The 22,154-nt window shown below is 35.0% G+C and overlaps 1 long non-coding RNA gene across 1 annotated transcript; it reads left to right on the forward strand.

The window, feature by feature from the left end:
• Positions 1-9,107: 9,107 nt before the first annotated feature.
• Positions 9,108-11,599, forward strand: LOC118764653. Its single transcript, XR_005000469.1, has 3 exons — positions 9,108-9,302; positions 9,779-9,786; positions 11,587-11,599. It is a non-coding gene; the product is annotated as an uncharacterized LOC118764653 (long non-coding RNA).
• The last annotated feature ends 10,555 nt before the right edge of the window (positions 11,600-22,154 follow it).

Below are 22,154 nucleotides of genomic sequence, written 5' to 3' on the forward strand. Positions count from 1 at the left end.
AAAGAGAATTCCGTAATAAATATGAAAAGAAATTTAACAAAAAATTTCTTTGTTTTCTTAATTCATCGTAGGAAGAATTCCGTAATAAATATGAAGATAAATTTAGAGTTACAAACACTATTACAAAAATACACCATAGGTATAGATTTAGACCATAATAATGGATATCAAAATATTAGTAATTTTTTAGAAGTAACGAGATTTGAAATTACTTAATTAAGGATTATTATTCGTAAATTATTGAAGAGAGAACTCAGTAAATAAAAATTAAGTAATATAAACAGAAACAAGGTCTTCGATAAATATAATAAATATTATTATTTAATTAAAGGACTATCATATAGTATATATCCGAATTTTATTCATTCTTTTATAAGTAACAAATCATATATATATACATATATATATTAGACAAAATGAAATAACAAAGCCAAGGCTGTGAGGGGTTTTCAGGACATTTATAAGGAAAAAGATATAGATATAGTCTTACAGCTGTTTCTGGGATATTTTTAGATACCCGCATTAGACTCCTCACTCGTATCACTATCGAACCAAGAATTTAACTACGGCCCATAGCACTTACTTAGCGTTACCTGCTACTCTTTGGGTTTTCTAGATACAAATACCTCTCTCATGTATAGACGTGCTTATACCTGTCTCCTCTCATAGCTAGACCTCCCAGTGTTCATAATAATTTTTCTATCGTCTTGGCTCAATAGCCCTCACCGTTTGTTTTTACTGTCTTGTTCTCACATTTTATTTAATTTTATTTAATTTGCTTTGCGGGAAGTACTGTTTCAACGAAGTCGCGTATTGTCCTTACCTTCGTAAACACGGAGTAGATGAAAGAGAGACAACAGATGAAGGGGAATATTCTTTATGTTGCATGTCTCGTTTGTCTATTTGTTTTTTTTCGTTGTTCGAAAAACAGTGCGTCATCTATGTTTTTGTTTATATGTTTTCGTTTTCTCATTGTCTACGTTTTCTGATGTCCTATACCCATATATGCATGTATATATACATATATATGTAGGTAAGTACATATATGTATGTATATATGCATATATTTATATATTATTTATATGTATATACATGTATATGTAAGTATATATATATGTATACATATATATATATTATGTATACATATATATATGTGTGTGTGTGTGGTATACATATATATGTATATATATCTATATATATATATTATATATATATAATATATATATTATATATATATATATATATATATATATATATATATTATATGAAATAAAAAGTAACAACAAAAGAATGAGACCTCGATGTTAGAGATATGGAGGATTATTTATATATGTTGTAATTTAGAACAAGCAATAAAAGGTTGTCGTTATAGTACTCGAAGTTTCAAATGTCTGAGCGAAGAGCTACGTTACATTCTCGCCGGCTATTAATGGCAACAAACGCTATGAAAAACCGTTGAATAAAAGGGAAGTAATTCTAATAGGTGGGAAAATGTATAAAAATAATACACTCAACTACATTCTCACAATACATAGACATAAAACGTCCTGCATTTACAACGTCTACATACGTATACACTCACACAAACATGTATATGCACACACACACGCGCGCGCGCGCGCGCGCACACAAGCATATATGTATGTACGTACTCGTACATACACACATTTCCACACACACGCACACATGTATATGTGTGTGTGTGTGTGTACGCAACCTCACCCTCATATACACATATGCGTTTACATGCATACATGTAACATAATACATATACATTTAGACATTTATACGTATATATATATATATGTACAGGCATAGATTCGCATGTGATGAATGTGTATAAGGATGAACGGAACGCTATTAAGTTGGGTTTTTTTAAACCGTTAGTAGATATAACGTCAAAAGTAGCCTATAGAAAGATAAGGGGTAAAAGAAAGAAATAAGCAGAAAACTAATAACGGAGAAATATAGAGCAATATGTGAATTAAAATAAAAGCTTAAAGGCTTGGAAATAGATATGCTTAGTGGAAGTGAAATGTAAGAAGAAAATGAATGTTCAAATTATATAGAATGGTAGATATCACTTATATGAACTAAAGGTATGTTTCTGCCAGTGTTTACATCGATAAGCAAGCTCTATAAACGTGTTTACAAGGAGATTCTTAGAAAACAGAATATAAAGGAACTCACTATTACAGAGTTGGCAGAATTCTTTGCCTTTATCGTATGGGAATGAAATGGAGATAATCAACCAAATTATATTGTTTATTATGATCTTTTAGGTACCAATTTTTTTTACTAAGCCCTATACTGTTGCATTTATTACTATCTCTAAATGTAGGGTAATGATTAGAAATTCTTTTAGATATCTAAGAAGAACTACCTATATAAAAAAAAAAGACACCGGTACCAGAAGTAATTTTACACTGGTATAGAGTTTTTAGTTTTAGAATTACTAGACATAAACTTAATTCTGTTGGAATTGACTTCAGAGACAATAACCTTGTTGTTAATGGGGGGGGGGTTAGTATTAGCTAAATTAATGTTAGTATTTTCAGTAATTGGATTCTTATTTAACAGACTAATATATATGATTATATGTATATACATACATATATATATATATATATACTTATATATGATTATATATATATATATATATATAATATATATATTATTTATATATATAATATATATATATACATATAAGATTATATATATATATATATAATATATATATATATATATATATGATTATATATATATATATGATTATATGTATATATATATATATTATACATATATATATATATATATATGAATATATGTGTATGTATATATATATATATATATATATATATATATATATTTATATATATATATTATTATATATATATATATATATATATATATATATTATGATTATATATAATATATATATTATATATATATATATATATATATATATATATATATATAATATATTATATATGATATATTATATGTTTATGATATTGTATTATATCTCGATTACTGGGACCGCCTTAAAGCCTTGAAACTACTCTCTCCAGTGCCGCCGCAAGCGGTACATCATTTGCACAATGTGGAGAATATACCACCAGCATTGCCCAAACGACCTGGACATTAGTTTCAAGGTTCATCCAAGGCTGGGACCACGGGCCACAGTCACCTACAGAATTCAGGATCACAACATATAGGTACACTGCAACACAATTTCTTTTCCTAAACAGGCCCTGCCCTGATTAACATTGTCCCAAAACTGATCAAAGATGAAAAGGATCCCTTCACCTTTAAACGGAGTCTGGACAAATTTCTTCAAGGAATGCCAGACAAGCCACCCATACCTGGATACAACTCACTCAACAAGACCTCACTACCTAAATGGACCATAAACAAAACTTGACTTAAATAGGATTTAGATAATCCTATCAGGTGGTGCTATTAAGTTAGACATGGCCTGAACTAATCGGGACCAATCGAAACGTATCTAAGTTTTATCTAAGTTTGATATATATATATATATTATATATATATATATATATACATATATATATATTGTGTGTGTGTGTGTGTGTGCGTGTGCGTGCGTATATATGTATTATATAAGTGTGCGTGCGTATATATGTATTATATATATGTATATATATATATATATATATATATATATATATATATATATATATATATATATATTATATCTATAAGAAATATTGAATTTCTAAATCTCTCGTAGAGACATGTACGGTGGTGGGGCGATAGAATGGTTGTATACTGTCAATCTAACAAGAACGTGACAGTAGGGGGTACACCACCGCTGTATAGCCCTAGGAAGCATCGAACGCCTCCTGATGGCTTTGACACATTTTTCCCTGTGTCCTTATATACATTTACGAAGGGGAGACAAACACCCCCGGCTGCCGGAACTGCATCTAGGGACACGTGTTTCAGGATCGTTGTCCTTCATCGGCCTAGAGTAGCAGACACCAGATTATTCATATATTATATATGTATGATATTATATTATATGTATTATATATATGATATTTTATATACATATATATATATACGATGTTATATTATATTATATTATATTATATATATATGTGTGTGTGTGTTTCTACTACTCCAAATTGGTCGTCGTTCAATAACCCACCTACTGGATCTAGGGAACATTTTCATCTAAATACCAAACAAGGAGATGTAAACTGCAATGATAAACACCAACTACGGCCAATTTCTAGTAGTAGAAATACTTATGCTACAGCTAACACGCTATCAACGCCGGTAGATGGAGTCGAGACTACCTTATATAGAAATAAATACGATAAATGCTCATGCAGATTAAAATCAAAATGTCCTTTGATGAACCTCTGTATGAGTACAATTCTTGAATATAAATGTACTGTGCACACAAGGGGAGGGCCGCATCTTTACATTGGGCAGACGGCTGATTCATTTAAGAATCGTTATCGTAAACATGTTACCAGCTTTAAGATAATCAATAAGTGACATTCAACATCTTTGGCAGATTTTGTATGGCGACTGCAGGAGAATAAAATGAAGTACAGCACTAATTGATCCATAGTAAAGTACGCGAAACCATACAATTTCCAGGAGATACCGTCTCTGCTCCAAGGAATCCCTGTCTATTCTGTAGACTAACGAAAAGATCATTAATAGAATTTCTGAACATCTCTAGAGATGCCTATACGCATATAAATGTACATTCATATAATGCAGTAAGAATGAATTTTGAGTAACCATTAACTTAAATTAATTTTCTTTAAATTATGGATGACTTAAGTTTACTTTTAACCTCTTCATTCTTATAAACACCAAGTAGATAGCTAACTCACTTTGTAATCATGAGTGCACCAAACCTCACGTCAGTGTATGCTCACATTTTTGCGGATGCTTGTATGAGCGAACGTACTCGCGCCATGCAGCTCGCTTGAGGGCGTTTATATATCCATATCTGTTAACGGTTATTTTTAATACTTTTCCCGCTGAATCGCGTATTCCTTTCTTTTTTTGCTATCTGTGATTTATTTTTGATCTTTTATATAAATGAAGGTATTTCCTCTGTCTGGCTGCTTTTCTTTCTACAAAACGGAAGGTTACATTGCAGGACAGTCATTTTAACGAGTTGTATTTATTTATCACCCAACAAGATACATCTGCACCACCGGATGCTCCTGAACCAGTTGTTGAGTGTCCCAGCCATGAGGAACTGATGGTAGATGTGTCGAAACAACTGTCATGATTATAATATATTCTCGTATATTCCATCTTCCGTCTTTCATTTGCCATATATATATATATAATATATATATATATATTATATATATATCCATATATATATATTATATTTATATTCTCTACATATATTATATATTTATAGGATATTATATATATATATATATATATAATATATTATATGCATACATACATACATACATACATACATACATACATACATACATACATACATACATACATACATACATACATACATATATATATATATATATTATATATATATATAACATTGAAAAACTTGTTTCACTGTTCGTATCACCTTTAAGATACTTGGCAAAATAAATAAATAAATAAATAAATTGGAATAAATAGATAAAATGAAATATAGTTAACGCACTTTGGGTTTGGACTTTAAGAGGATACATGAATATTTAAACAGCAGAAAGTTGACATTAAGAATTGGATCTTTTCCAACACTTGTTATGTGACTGCTACATGAAAATACTTTCAATTATGATTTTATGAAACCTGCAAAGCTGGAAGACTAGCTCGTAAAGGCCCTCTCTGACTAAGAAAATGACTAGAAAACTTGTAATGTTGAAATTCAGATACGAAGGATTTCTCAGTGCCGCAATGCTTCGTTGCATTGTATATGTACTTTAGAACTGGTATGTACTTTAGAACTGGTCAATGTTCTCATTTTCATTGGTTTATCAATAATTTTTTTGATTACTGGTTTAACGATCTCCTCGCCAATGGCATAATGTGGTCGGTCTCTTTTTCCACCCCTGTTTTCGCTAATATCGGTTTCAAATTTTGGCACAAGACCAGCAATTTTGAGAAATGGATGAAGTCGGTTACATCGACCCCAATACTCAATTGGTAATTATTTTAGCGACTCCGGAAGGGATGAAAGGCAAAGTCGACTTTGGCAGAATTTGAACTTAGAACCTAAACACGGACGAAAGGCCGCTAAGCATTTTTCCCGGCTTGCTAACGATTCTACCAGCCCGCCGCCTTAATAATGATAATTCTTTTCACTATAGGCACAAGGGGACAAAGTAAATTACATCGACCCCAGTGATAACTTGCCAGATATTTTGAAACAGAGTTTCTCAAACTCGTTTGTTTTTTAACTATCACCCTTTTTCTTTTATTGGTACTCTCTAGAATGTCTCCTTGTTACGATTCAACACTTTCCCCCACATTTTTAATGTTCGTAATACGTAATAACAAGCTAGAATAATTCAATCCCAGATACTAGTTTGACACGGATGATTATTCAGCACAATACCGTTCTACTATAAGCGAGTACTTTAATTATTGTTAGAATACATGTGTGTGTATGTGTGGTAAGAAGCTTGTTTCCCAACCACATGGTTCTGGGTTCAGTCCGACTGCGTGGCACCTTGGGTAAGTGTCTTCTACTATAGCCTCGGGCCGACCAGAGCCTTCTGCGTGGATTTAGTAGACGGAAACTGGAAGAAGTCCGTCGTGTGTGTGTATGCGCGCGTGCGCGCGTGTTTGTGTGTCTGTGTCTGTCCCCCACCATCGCTTGACAACCGATATTGGTGCGTTTACGTCCGTGTAACTTAGCGGTTCGGCAAAAGAGATTCCGATAGAATAAGTACTATGCTTACAAAGAATAAATCTTGGGATCGATTCTTTCGACTAAAGGCTGTGCTCCAGCATGGCAGCAGTCAAATGAATGAAACTAGCAAAAGAGTAATATATATATATATATACAATCAACTCTCGCTACTATGCCACCTCGCTACTATGCCACTCTTGCTACTATGCCAGTTTTGCGCGGTCCCGGCCAAATAATAAACAAAAACTTTTTACTATGCCACCCTCAACTCTCGCTACAATGCCACTTGTAAACTGAAGCACACGCAACTTTTCGAAATTTTGTACTCCTACATTTTGTACATTTTGTATTTGTAATCTTGTGAAAAAGTTCAGAAAGTAGCACACAATGTCAGCTCAGAAACGCAAGCGGACTGAGTTTACGCTGAAGGAAAAGAAGGAGATTATCGATGCTGCGAAAAACGTTATTGTCGGGCCCCTCGTATCATTAGTAATATCTGATACAAGTACCGCCCCTTGTATTGTCCGACATGTTTCACTCTAGAAGAAATAGCAAAGGGGTGGTAATGCATAACGAAGAGCCGGTGGAAAGTGAAGACGATGAGGGATTGAGGTAATTGTGGAAGAGGAATACGTTTCGTTTGCAGATGCCCAGAGAGCATGGAGCACTATCCGAAAGTTTATGCAGCAGCAGAGCAGCGGAAAACCCAGCGTCATGCAGGCGTGTGATAGGTTAGACAACGAAATGAATGAAATCCGCCGAAAGAAGATGCGTCAGCCGACAATTTTTGAGAGCTTCGGGATTAACTAAAAGCAATCTGAACTTAATAAACTTGGATGTCTTTTTACCATTGCATTGAACTTCTTATTGGCCTTACTTCCTACCCTATGGATTTTTATTCGTATGTTCAGTAAATTTTTGGTTATGTAGTGTTTAGATAACAGACCCTCGGTACTATGCCACACTCGGTACTATGCCACTCTCGGTACTATGCCACTCTCGGTACTATGCCACTTTGGCTCAGTCCCACAGGGTGGCATAGTAGCGAGAGTTGACTGTATATGATTATTTAGACTTTGGGTATACATCTAGTGGTGTGCCAATTAAAACTCTTTCACTGCTTAGGCTACCTGATGTTGTCCATAATTTTGATATAAGTGTCACGGGATCTACCTCAGGAATTCCGCAGTGTTCTTTGAGTTTGTAACAAATGAGGGAAATGGAAAATGACCTCACAGCGTGGCAGCAGATACCCTTTGTCTGTTTGCCTCTAAGAAGACCATCTTGGTTATTTATGATAATATTCAACCACAGAGAGAGCATGGGTATGTATGTCCACGTGACCATTGGTGTGTGTGTGTGTGTGTGTGTTTATATATGCGTTTATGTCTTCACGTGTATACTTATCTTCATTTTATATTTCATTTCTTTTGTTATTTTATTTTATGTCAAATTTTCATCTGTTATTATTTTGCTCTGTTGTCATGTATTTACTATTAACCATAGCTAGACCCATTAGCCTGTTATAACGCGGAACCTGTATCCATCCCCTGTCATTATAGCCAACAACCTTCTGGCAATAACAACATGCAGTGTAATCGAACCAAACGAAAATGAGTGAGGTATCTCCTGTAAAATAAAGCGCCTAACGCGATACACCTGCACCGGAGGATGCAATACAACCATTTGTATAGTATCCCACATGCAAGGGACCGATGCAAGATGGGTCGAATCGATCGCTGTGATGAATAAAGATTCTCATGAATTCCATTTTCCATTTCCCTCATTTGTGGCTGTGTGGTAAGAAGCTTGCATCTCAGCTACATGGTTCTCGGTTCAGTCCCACTGTATGAAACCTTGGGCAAGTGTCTTCTACTATAGCCTCGGGCCGACCAAAGCCTTGTGAGTGAGTTTGGTAGACGGAAACTGAAAGGTCGTTGTATATATATACATATATATACAACGTTCTGTTCATCCTGATGAGGGGGTCATTGCAACTGGACCGCCGCAGTGAACTCTTAGATGACCATAGATGTGAATTTTGACCAACCTTTTTATGGAATTCACTTACGCTCCTTGGATACCAGACCTACAATGGATTGCTTCATTTTTAAAGACGAACTATTTTGATATACTTTTAATCAAAGGTTAAGAAAATATTTTAGTCGATTGATATGTTTTAGTAATTCATTTTGATCACCTGTTTGACTCGATTTGTATATACGCTTTTTTGACAGACCCTTCTATATATTTTGTATTTTTATATGTGCATATATTTTTTTTACCTTCGGTGTTTATATATTAATTTCTTTTATATGTTGAAGGTTATGGTATTATTTGTATATGATGAAATGTATGGAAGCGTGGGGTTATATAAAGTCGTTGGACCAAATTTGATGTTTGTTCTCTAATCAATGATTTCTTTGTCTCTGTCTCAATTTCACTTGAGCACTTCTTTTTTGCAGTCCTGTACACCTTTTTCTGTTTCCATAAAAAGAAACGGAAGTTATTCTTCGTCATATATATGTATTACATGGAAAAATGCGAGCATGAAAAGTAATATTCTTAAGATTATAAATCTGGAAAAGCAGAGGACAAGTTATTACACCTGTAAAAGTATACGACAAGCTATTACTTCTAGTAAAGTAATGAATAAGAAACTTTTTACTTAAAATATTGCAGCAAAGAATGCCAGTTCTTCTAATTTATCATTCTTTACAGTTATATTCTGTTCAGCAAATTTGTAAGTTTGTCTAATTAGTCACTTTTTTTTATGTATTTAAGGTAGTAAAATAGCCAAATTCTACTTAAATAAGTATAGTGTTATTTGTAAACTATAATAAAATAGGTTTTTTTTTAAATTTTAGCTGCAATATTTTAAGTAAAAAGTTTCTTATTCTTTACTAGAAGTAATAGTTTGTCCTATACTTTTACAGGTGTAATAACTTGTCCTGTATTTTTCCAGGTTTATAGTCTTAAGAATATTACTTTTCATGCTCGCATTTTCCCATGTAATCCATGATTTTTCCAGGCATTGCTGTTATAAGACAATTAATAATGTATCAATTAATAATTTAAAATTTTACCTTATAAAATACTGAAAAATAATATTTCAATTTTCCCATGTAAGTGACGATAATATTTCAATTTTTTTCATGTTTAATTTAAATATATGTTGTGATTGAATTATTTGGTATTACCCATTCACACCAAATTAATGGCAGGGATTTTTACTATGTTGTTAGTTGCACCATGGATCACCAAAAGTTACAAACAAGACCCCAAAACCATCAGTTGCCAGGCCACCTTAAGTAACCTAATTTTGCAATATTTGAAGGTCACAGGAATTCATTCAACGAAACAAAAATTTTCAATGATTCCGAACCAAAATAAGGGATTTGCAGCATATTAGGCGGTCAGGGTACTTGATTCCACGCAAAAAATCAAATTTTTCGTTTTTTTTTCTTAGTGAAAATCGTGCGGGTGTTAATATAGAAATTTAACATAATGTTGTTATTTCGCCTCAAATCAACCCTGCTACTGCAAACTGATCATCAAAGATATTCCAGCCTTCAGTAAACCATCTTTTTAGGGATAATCTAGGACATTACGTACAAAGGGCGTGTGATTTAGGTAGGGGGATCTTTGGCTGCTATTTTTAGCGTTTCCAGCGTCCAGGTAAAGGCTCTTTCATTGGTTCGATTGCGCGATGAGATTTTTTTTATACATATATGTAATATGTATATATATTATTGGCAGAACTTAGAGAATAAGTCAAAAGCTGAGTTTCGTGTATTGGCACTTATCAAACACGAATTTGTCCATTGTCACTCTCTAACGTCTGACGAAATAACTTCTAAAATACAAAATTTTATCAAAAACGCTAAGAGTAAACTCTGTTCTATGTGACACATTCTACCAGTATCGGAAGTTTCGAAGTGTTTAGTTTAAAAAAGTTGAGCAATCTGAACGTCAAATTGAATAGATTCGAAACGGATGAAAAGATAAGACGATCTCGGCGGAATTTGAACTCAAAACGTAAAGACAGAAGAAATACCGCTAACTGTTTCGCCGGGTGCGTTAACGTCTCTGCCAGATGGCCGCCTCAGGGTGTAAGCATTCATTTTAGAAATACATTCTTACTGCTTGGTTCGTTAATGCCTTACTTACTTATTTCACATTTCATGACATTTTACCTCATAACTCTTTTTCTACTAATTTTTGTTCAATGCGACGAGCGATTCTGAATTCCTCAAGCATTTTTCTGTCATTTAAGTCTAAGAAAAGCATACTTTTATTTAAAAATTTAAAAAATTTATGTCAATTGAAGATGAATACCTGCCTTACTGCCCACATTGAGGTCTGACATATCTTGATGTAGCTTTTTTTACTACTGAACTAAATATCAAACTATTTGTGCAAAAGTGTTGCTGAGGAGGTGTCCTCTTTAAAACTATTAACAGTTTGCAATTTAGTTGAGCACTGAATTAGTGGTGAAGCTTGGAAGCTGCTGACATTGACGAAATGGTGGACTAAAGAATATATTCAATGATATATATGTGTGTGTGTGTGTGTGCGTGTCTTTGTGTCTGTGTCTGTACCCCACCATCGCTTGACAACCGATATTGGTGTGTTTACATCCCCGTAATCTAGCGGTTCAGCAAATGAAACCGATAGAATAAGCATCAGGCTTACAAAGAATAAAAGGCTAAAAGAATATATATATATATTGTTTTGTTTATTTACTTATTTTCATTTCGAAGTCCTATTATTATTGTTGATGCCGTTATTGTTATTGTTATTGTTGTTGCTGTTAGGATTGTGGCTAACCAGCAGTTTATTATATTACATTTAAAGCATATTTTTTAAAAGAGTTAATATTTAAGTAGGAGATAAAAGACAGAAAAATCTACACAGATGTATCTATCGTCCCCTACCGCCCCCATATAAAATTTTCCACAGCATATTTTGAGAACCTTTGTTATAAAAAAAAAAACTCTTTAAATTCGGTCGATTTCCAATATTTTTTTTCTTTCGGTATCTTGCAAAAATATATAAGAGATTAATTTTTTTTTTAACTTTGTAATCTGTTTGGAGCCAATCTGTCATTTCCGCAAGTTCCACAGCAGCTTTACTGAACGTCTTTTCTCATAGTAAGCACATAGATATTCTATTAGTAAATTAGTAAGTCAATGTACATTTCCATATACTCATGTGAATATTGTTTGTCTGCGCCTCTCCATAATAAATATCAGCTGTCGCCGTTGTACTTATTACAAATTATGATCAATTTGCACAATACATACGCAGCTATCAGGTCACTGATATCTCTAGAGTAGTTATAGTTGTTTAGGTATTCAGTTTGTTACTACTCTATCAGGTTCCAACCTATCGCTGTAACACAGAAACGATGCGGCCGAGATATTCAGTGTAGCATTGCCACAACCCAGATTTTTACGACACGTAAGAATGTTAATCTTTGATTTAGCCAAGATAGTTTCAAATGTTACAACATGACTACAACATTAACGATGAATGACAAAGGTAAGTTGTTTAATGGTTATTAAAAAAGATAGGGCGAATGATTGAAGTAAATCCATTCATGTGGAACCAGGTATTTCATACCAATGATTTACTGTTTTGTGACTCCTGATAATAAGAAATCATTATATAACCATATCATTAGCACACAGTGGTGTAAGGCGGCGAGTTGGCAGAATCGTTAGCACTCCGCTTGAAATGCTTATCCGTATTTCGTCTTCTGCTACGTTCTGAGTTCAAATTCCGCTGATGTTGTCTTCACCTTTTTATCCTTTCAGGATCAATAAATCAAGTACCAGTTGAGTACTGGAGTCGATGTGATCGATTGTTCCCCTCTCCACAAAATTCAGGCCTTGTGTCTATAATAGAAAGGATTATTATACAGTGGTTTAGTCAGAGAATGTGCCGCCCCGGAGCAACCCTTGAATTTATTTTCGCTCCATGCCCTGTACAACCCTCTCCTGTAATAAAGCCATCACGCATCGTGGACCACGCCCATTGCTTACCTCTATCTACGCTATTATCACTAGTTTCAGATTTTTACACAAGGCCAGCAATTTCGGGGAAAGGGATAAATCGATTACATCGACTCCAGTGTTCAACTGATACTGATTTTATCGATCCCGAAAGGATGAAAGGCAAAGTCGACCTCAGCGGAATTTACGCTATTATCATTATGTTTTAGGAATATTAGTCTCGGGTAGAAAGGCTTTGCTGTGATTGCGGCAATTCTTTATGTCACGGCAAACTTAGCTTTCCATTATTTCGGGTTCGATAAAATACAATACGTGTCGAGTAGTAAGATCGATGGTATCTGTTATACCGCTTTCCTCAAACATTGTCGAGCCAGTGTGGCTGAACAGGCTCATCCAACCAGTGTGATCTTGAAAATCACAGCCTCCACATCAGACCGTGTTTAGTGGAGAGAACATGCTGAGTCCTTCGTCCTGCAGTGGGCTGAACATGGACAATCCAATACAATTCAAATTTTATTCAGCCTCTTGGGACTGGTGTTTGGAAATCGGTTGAAATTTTTTTTCTAAAATAAAAAGAAAACAGAATTTAAAGATGGTGCCGTTTTTGCGAGTCGACTCGTAAGATATAGACGGATGCGGTTTAAAGAGTCAATCACAACAACTCTTCTTGAACTATCTCCTCTATTTGTCAAAAACACATCATCCATTCTTAAAAAAGATCTGAGATCACCTCCTCCATTTCTTTTCCAGATGATCAGGGGAAAAAATCAGAGCTTGATGTATAAATGTAAGTTGTCTGGGTATTGGCATGACAACTTTCTTTGTCATGGTCAATGTGACGATCACACGCTATACACCATCCTTCCAAGCACTGCCGTAAACTGCGGAAGTGCGCTACAGCGTTAAAACTTTGTGCGCATGCACAGCAGTATTCAAGGTTAATCTTCGTCGAGCGGCTTTACTCTGTGTACTTCAACTTCGTTACTATGGCAACAGTCTGGATACTTATTGATCAGACCTCGTATTCACATATACATATATATTCATACATCCACATAATAAATATGCATTTATCTATACATACACATACAGATATAACGTACAGATATAACATACAGATATATATATATATATATATATATATTATATATATATATATATATATATATATATATATATATATATATATACGTCAACACACAGTAATAGATGCATTCAAGAACAGAATATATAAATTAGATAACTGGACATTTATACAGTTAAACGAACTCAGATATAATAGTATACAAACGGACGAAAATATTTGTGTGCGTATGTGTAACAGAAAGAGAGAGAGAGAGAGCGAGTGTGTGTATGTGTCTGTGTTTAAGTGCTTTTATGTATGGAAGCGAACATAAGCATGTGTATGTAAATTGATGTATTTCTGGAATTCAAAGTCGCTTTGTATCGTTCGTTGCTCAAATTTTCTCGCATCTGACGATCGCTTTAGCAATAAAACCGCCATAGCGACGCTTCTAAACTTCGAATTTTCAATATATCGATACAGACTTCAAAATGTATTGAATTTGCTATTTTCTGATAGAACTTGATGAATACAATGCAGTAATCCCCTTTACTCAAAAATAAACACAAATATACACGTGCACATACTCGGACGTTCATACATACAGACACACGCATGCTATTATTATTATTATTATTATTATTATTATTATTATTATTATTATTATCATTATTATTATTATTATTATTATTATTATTATTATTATAATTATTATTATTATTATTATTATTATTATTATTATTATATTATTATTATTATTATTATTATTGTTGTTGTTGTTATCATTATTATCACCATCATTATTATTATTATTACTATTATTTGATCAAATTCCGCCGAGGCCGACTTTGCCCTTTCGGGGGTCAATAAATTAAGTACCAGTTGAGTCCATTTATCCCCTCCCCCCAAAACGGCTGCCCTTGTGGAAAAATTTAACGCCATTACGATTATTATTATTGTTATTTTTATTATTATTATTATTATTATTATTATTATTATTATTATTATTATTAATATTATTATTATTAATATTATTATTATAATTATTATTGTTGTTGTTGTTATTGTTATTGTTGCTGTTATTGTTGTTGTTGTTGTTATTATTGTTGTTGTTGTTATTATTATTATTATATTATTATTATTATTATTATTATTATTATTATTATTATTATTAAAGAAAAGTGTTGCTGACAGTGACTTCGAATTTGCGGTCAGTTAAGCCATTGACGGACTGGCCGAAACTGGGAAGCCACTGTGAACAACATTCTTGTTTAAGAATGAGAAGTTTGTACTTTAGAAAAGTAAAAGGAAACCATCAGATTAATGTAAAATTGTTTTTATCATAACTGAAGATAAAAACAAAAACATTAATATATATGCATATATATATATATATGTGTGTGTGTGTGTGTGTATATATATATATTATATATATATATATATATATATATATATTTAATCAATATAGGGTGGCAAAAAATTTTGTAGAATTTTTTTGCCACCAGATATATATATATATATATATATATATATATTATATATATATATATTATATATATATATATATATATATATATATATAATATATATATATATACATATCTGAATATACACATATATATGTTTATATATTCATATATATATATATATGCATATATGTGCATGTTTATTTACACACACAAACACCAGCGCGCACACACACACACACACACACACACACACACACACACACACACATATATATATGCATACGTATGTATATATATCGAATAAGTACTAGGGTTACAAAAAATAAGTTCTGGCGTCGATTTGTTCGACTAAAGGTGCTCCAGCATGGAGCACCATGAATTATTAGAGTGGTTAGTCGCAATTTAAAACCAAAAGATACTAGTACAATAGTCACTAAAGTGACTAAAGGTATATAGATGTGTGTGTGTGAGCGCGCTCGTGTGTGTGTATGTGTGTATTCGACTATATACATAGACCGACACGTACACACGCATGCACATATATACATACGAATATATAATATACCATAAAATTATATAACTCCGATACACACACACACATTCATAGAGTGAAATATAATATGATATGATGTGACATAAAATTCTAATACTCCGATATAGACATATACATTTGGAAAATAAATATTTGATGCTACGTCCGTCAGTATTGTTCCTCTGAGAAATTACTGAAACATTTTCCTTGCATCTAAAGAATATATAAATATTTTATTTCTCTGACCTTGAATATATGCATTCAGCTCTCTCACCTAAATGTCCACGCCATCTTTTGTTGTCTAGACTAGATATAATAACCTACTCTGTGAGTGTGCGTGGCCGTGTGCAAACAAGCGCACGCGCGCGCGTGTGTGTACAGTACGTACACACACATACATAAGCATTCATGCAAACACTTACACAAATATATATATATATATATATATATATATATATATATATATATATATAATACACACACACACAAGCATACATACATACATGCATGCATAGCTACCGAGCGTGTATACATATATAGATGCAATACACACTCATATGTGTACGTATATACATATATGTATACATATATATATATATATATATATATGTATGTATATATATATATATATATATATATATATATATATATATATATATATATGTGTGTGTGTGTGTGTGTGTGTGTATGTATATTGTAAATGCATTTACGTATATACATACATATATACGTCTACTTATGCATATATACATATATGTATATATACGCATACATTTATACATATATATATATGAATTCATAAATATCCACATATAAATATACACACATCTGTATATACACATACATAAATACACATACTATATATTTAAACAATATGTGTATGTACGCTGTGTATAAATATTTATTATTCAATCATTTTCGCCGACTAACACATTGTATGCAAATTATAGATAAGTTCTAGTTTGTGACAGATTTAAATAGCAATTTGCTATAAGCTCTGTTCGTGATCAGGGGACCGAAGAAATATTTGTTCTCTAATGAATGATCAACGAACCGTGAAACGTTGCCAATTTCTCTATATTTTTCTTTGTATGGAAAGAATAACAAGAAGTATTTGCAGGGACATGGCTGTGCAGTTATGAAACTCGTTTTGCCTCCATGCAGTTTCGGGTTCAGTCCCACAAGTTATTGATCAGTTCTGGGCTATGTAGAAGACGCTTGCCCGACGTGCCGATAATTGTGAGACTAAACTCGAAACTGGGTAGTTGCAAAACAAGCTTCTTAACCACACAGCCATGCCTGCATCTATATATACATATGCGACAGGTTTCTGTCAATTACCGTTTACCAAATCCACTCACAAGGCCTCTGTCTGCCCGAGGTTATAGTAAGAAGCACTCACCGAGGGCACGACGCGGTGATACTGAACCTGGAACCATGTGGTTGGGAAACAAGCTTCTTACCACACAACCTCGCTTAAATATGTTTATGCTGCAAACTTACTGTATTTCATGGTATATGAAAGACACGGCTATATTAAACGCGCCACAGTTTCAGTATTATATTCTTAGGAAAAAGTGCTTTTAGTACATTAAAGTTTACAGGAAGCCCAGCATTGCATAATAGGACCCAGGATGATTTTTTGAGATATATTTTTGGAAAAAATATCCCTTATCTTCACATATGGTTAAGGCACGTGGACTTGTGGTTTGGTTCATGCTCGTGACGTGGGCAAGTTCCTGGCCACGTCGCATTCGCTAGTACTGATAGGAGACTTTAACACAATCTGTGACGCACACACAAATTGTGTTGGCTCGAACATGAATAGAAAATGTAACCCTGGCTAACGGGATCTGCTAAGTCACTTTCAGCTGGCTGATCCATATAGGTTGGAACATCTGAACACTCCACAGGTGACGTGGTCAAATAGTGACAGGTCTTCCAGAACATATCTAGATATGATTTTAATTAGAAAAACAGATAAGTCCATAGCTAAGTGTCCACAGTTTTATCTAGTCAGCTACGATGATCACAAGATGGTTACCTGTAAGCTGACAGTAGATAAGTTGCATAGACAGGGATCTGGCTAATGGAAACTCAATACATCCCTTTTGGCAATTGAGGAGTACAGAAAGCGGATCGAGATGTTAATAAGAGGGCATTGACAGGTACCATCATTAATAACAAATAGTAGTGCGTCATAAAAAGAGCCAAAAATATTAATCTATTAGGTTTAGCATAAGTTTAGCTAATAAGAGACGTAGAATAAGATATGGTCTAGTTAAGGAACTAGAAGCCTGGAAGACTGGTAATGCGGACCAAGTGAAGGTGAAGAGACTGCAGTTGAATCAGTATCTTGAAACCCAACACATGGGAAGTATTGCCAGAGCTAAGTTACGTGGGAAGTGAAATTAACAAGGCCACTGGATGGGCCCAAATGGTGGAAGCTCGGCAAGGAAATAGTTCCATATTCGGTCTTTGACGAATCAAAACGGTGTCTTAGTAAACGAACCCGAGGAAATGTGTGAGGCCTCTCGGGAGAACTTCGCCCAGCTGTTCGGGGGTGATGGCAGTCCTGATAGTGGGGAGGTCCTGGAGGACTATCTTGCCGAGCTGCCGTGCCTCTCGCGGTCGGATGCGGAGTCTTGTAATGGGTCAATCACGCCTGTAGAGGTGATGGAGGCTTTGGCCGACTGTAAAGCGGGTAAGTCGCCGGGACTTGATGGTCTTCCGTACGAGCTGTATAAATGTATGCCAGACTTGTTCGGGCACCTACTGGCTGACGTGTACGCGAAATGGCAACAGAATGGGTTTATCCCCAGATCTGTTCGCTGGGGAGTAGTGACGTTGGTCAGAAAGGACATGGACATGGAGGAAGTTTTAGATAACTTCAGGCCGATCACTCTGTTAAACGGAGAAGTGAAGATTTTGGCCAAGGTCTTAGCAAAAGGTTGGCACGTGTCTCGAATGGTATAGTCGGGGAAGCACAGAAGTGTGCCATTCCAGGCAGAACCATTCAGGACAATCTTCACCTTATTCGTTATACCATAGAGAGGGTTGGTGATAAATCTGGCAAAGGTGGTGCATTGGTACATTTGAACCAATCTAAAGCTTTTGATAGGGTTGACCATCGATACTTGGCGACTGTGCTTGCGCGGTTCGGCCTAGGCCTTGTCTTCCTCACGTGGTTCATCACTCTGTATCACAACATTGACTCGATAGCTCGGGTGAACGGTTTCCTTTGGAAACCGTTCTACATCAGTTGCTCGGTTCGTCAAGGATGTCCGCTCTCACCACTTTTACATGTGGTGGCTCTTGAACCCCTACTGCGAATGTTGAGTGGCAGCCCGAAAGAACCAGGTTTAAAGGAGTTTGTTACAGCTTATGCGGACGATATCACTATCAGCGTAACCACAGTAGCACGCTTACGTGAAGTGTGTAAGGATATTGAGGTTTACGAGACGATGGCAGGAGCAAAGATTAACCAGGAAAAGTCGGTCGGCTTGAAGCTCGGCACCTGGGTTGGCAAGTCGATGCCCTCAGACAGCGTTGTTGGGCGCTAGACAGAGGGACCGGTTAACTTGCTGGGAGTCTGGTTTGGACCAGGCCTCCAGATAGAGAAGAACTGATGGAGGTTTCGAGCAGGGTGGCTGCTGTAGTCAAGACCTGGTCTTGGCGGTAGCTATCCCTGAATGGGAGGGCGGAGGTGGCCAATGTGTTTATCGCATCGGTCATTAAGTACCGCTTGTCCGTCGTGCCCTGTCCGGATTCGTGGTGGATCAGGTTGGAGAGACAGCTCTTTCGCTTTGTGTGGAAGGGCAAGTCGCCACTTGTGAAACGCTCTGTCTGTTGTCAAAAGCCATTAAAGGTAGGTTTAGGGATGCCTTGGTTAATGATGCGCAGACATGCGATTGAGGTTGAGGCATCTCTGGATTCTCCTGGATGGGGAACGGGTGTGATCTCCGCTGGCCAGAAAAATGTCCCCCGAGTTCAAAAGTTTTTGCAAACAAGAAGCCTGGTGTTTTCGTAGACCGAGATCGAGCGAGTGGCAAAAAGAGTGTCGTAAGGCCCTCCTGCTATCCCGGCGCTCGGACAACGCCAACGGTGTGGGTTCTACACGAATTTTATATAGTGGGTTGATCGAGTCTGAATGTGACGAAGGCCTGGGAGCGACCGGAAGTTTTAACAAACGAAGGTAAGAATTGTTTTCTCACGGTTGTAGCGATAACGAAAGAAGCAGTATGGAAGACTAGGATAAAAGAGATTAAGACAGGCAACATTATCTCCGGCCACGATTTACGATCATTTTTTACTTTTCATTTGAAAAGGAAGGTGTAGCTGGAGAAGAGGTGTCTGCCGGAGAGTATGTACAAAAAGAGATGGAAACATGTTGCACGAGTGTTGTGCGTGCACGGAACCGTGTCAATAGGTTATAAAAGAAGAACAAAAAAAAAAAAGGTACCAGCGATAGTTCGGGGCTTTTGGGGTCGGAGCGTGTCCTGATCATCGCTACATTTGTGTTGTCTCTGTATTGTTAATTTCATTCGATTTTTTAAAATGTTATATAATTTTTATATTCATATTTTATGTAAAATCATAACGTATTACTGATCCCAATCAGTTGTTTTGTCCATTTCTGTATTTGGCCCCATGTGGGCCATAAAGAAATTGGTATTTCGTCTGCGGTTATGTTCTGAGTTCAAATTCTGCCGAGGTTGACTTTGCCTTTCATCCTTTCGGGGTCGATTAAATAAGTACCAGTTACGCACTGAAGTCGATGTAATCGACTTAATCCCTTTGTCTTTGTTTGTCCCCTCTATGTTTAGCCCCCTGTGGGCAATAAAGAAATAAATTTTAGATAGTTCAGTTGTTAGCACGCTAGGCAAAATGCTTAGCAGCATTTCATCCTTACGTCGAGTTCAAATTCCATCGAGGTCGTCTTTGCCTTTCATCATTTTAGGGTCGATAAAATAACTACTAGTTGATCACTAGGGGATCCTCTCCTTAACTTGTAGACTTTGTACCAAGATTTGTAACCGATAATAGATAGTTCAGTTGATCACACAGCTGTCGCTGCCGTACGTCGAAACAGATATGAGAATATAATATTTATGCATGTGTGTTAAATGTCAGCATTTGTCTCATGTTTATGTAAAATACAGCTATGCTAATTTAACATCGGAATTTTCAATATAGATTTTCGTTTGCCAATAATTTATGATGTTGACCTTTTGACTTGAATGTTATCGTTTTCTCGAGCATTTTTGACAATAATGAATTGACGCAAAATGATTTGTTTGAAATATTATATGCTTTCTGTACAAGAATTTTTAATTTGTTGTTGTTGTTGTTATTATTATTATTATATTATTATTATTATTATTATTATTATATTATTATTATTATTATTATTATTATTATTATTATTATTTCACTTTGTTTTTCTTTTCAGTTTAAACTTTTGTTATAGAAAAAAATCTATAATTTATTATTCAACGTTAAAAGGTAAGGAATTATTTCGTAATTTCACTTCAATTAAGATCGAACATAATTATTACAAAAAAAAGAAAAAATTGCTGTCTGTAAAATTTAACTGAATTTTCAAATCCCACCAGATTGTTGATAAAATTGATAAATTATATATTTCCATGATGCTATGGCGGTGAACTGACAGATTCGTTAGCATGCGGGGTAGTATGCTTAGCGGAATTTTATCCATCTTTACGTTCGGAATTCAAAGTTCGTCGAGTTCGACTTTTCCTTCCGTCCTTTCGGGGTCGATAAAACCATCCCACTCCACTGAAATTACTGGCATTGTACTAAAATTTGGAACTAAAATATTTATATGACGCTAAGGCGGTGAGCTGGCAGAATCGATAGGTACGCCTAGTAAAATGTTTAGCAGATTTTCCTCCGTCTATACGATTTGAGCTCAAATCTCCTCCGATGTCGACTTTTCTTTTAGTCGTGTCGGGGTTGATAAAATAAGTAAGTACCAGTTGAACACTGGCACCTTCTCCCGAAATTGCTCGCCTTAAATCAAAATCTGAAGCCAATATATTTTTACGACGGAGGACCGGGTTTCTCTGAAGCGACGATGACCAATGTGTTCCGCATTTGTATTTTGAATTCAAATCCCACCACCCTACCTTTCATTCTTACGGTGTTGATACTGGCTGCATCGCATCCCGTTAATACTTGA

This window comes from Octopus sinensis, linkage group LG1 (assembly GCF_006345805.1).
Source record: "Octopus sinensis linkage group LG1, ASM634580v1, whole genome shotgun sequence".
NCBI lineage: Eukaryota > Metazoa > Mollusca > Cephalopoda > Octopoda > Octopodidae > Octopus > Octopus sinensis.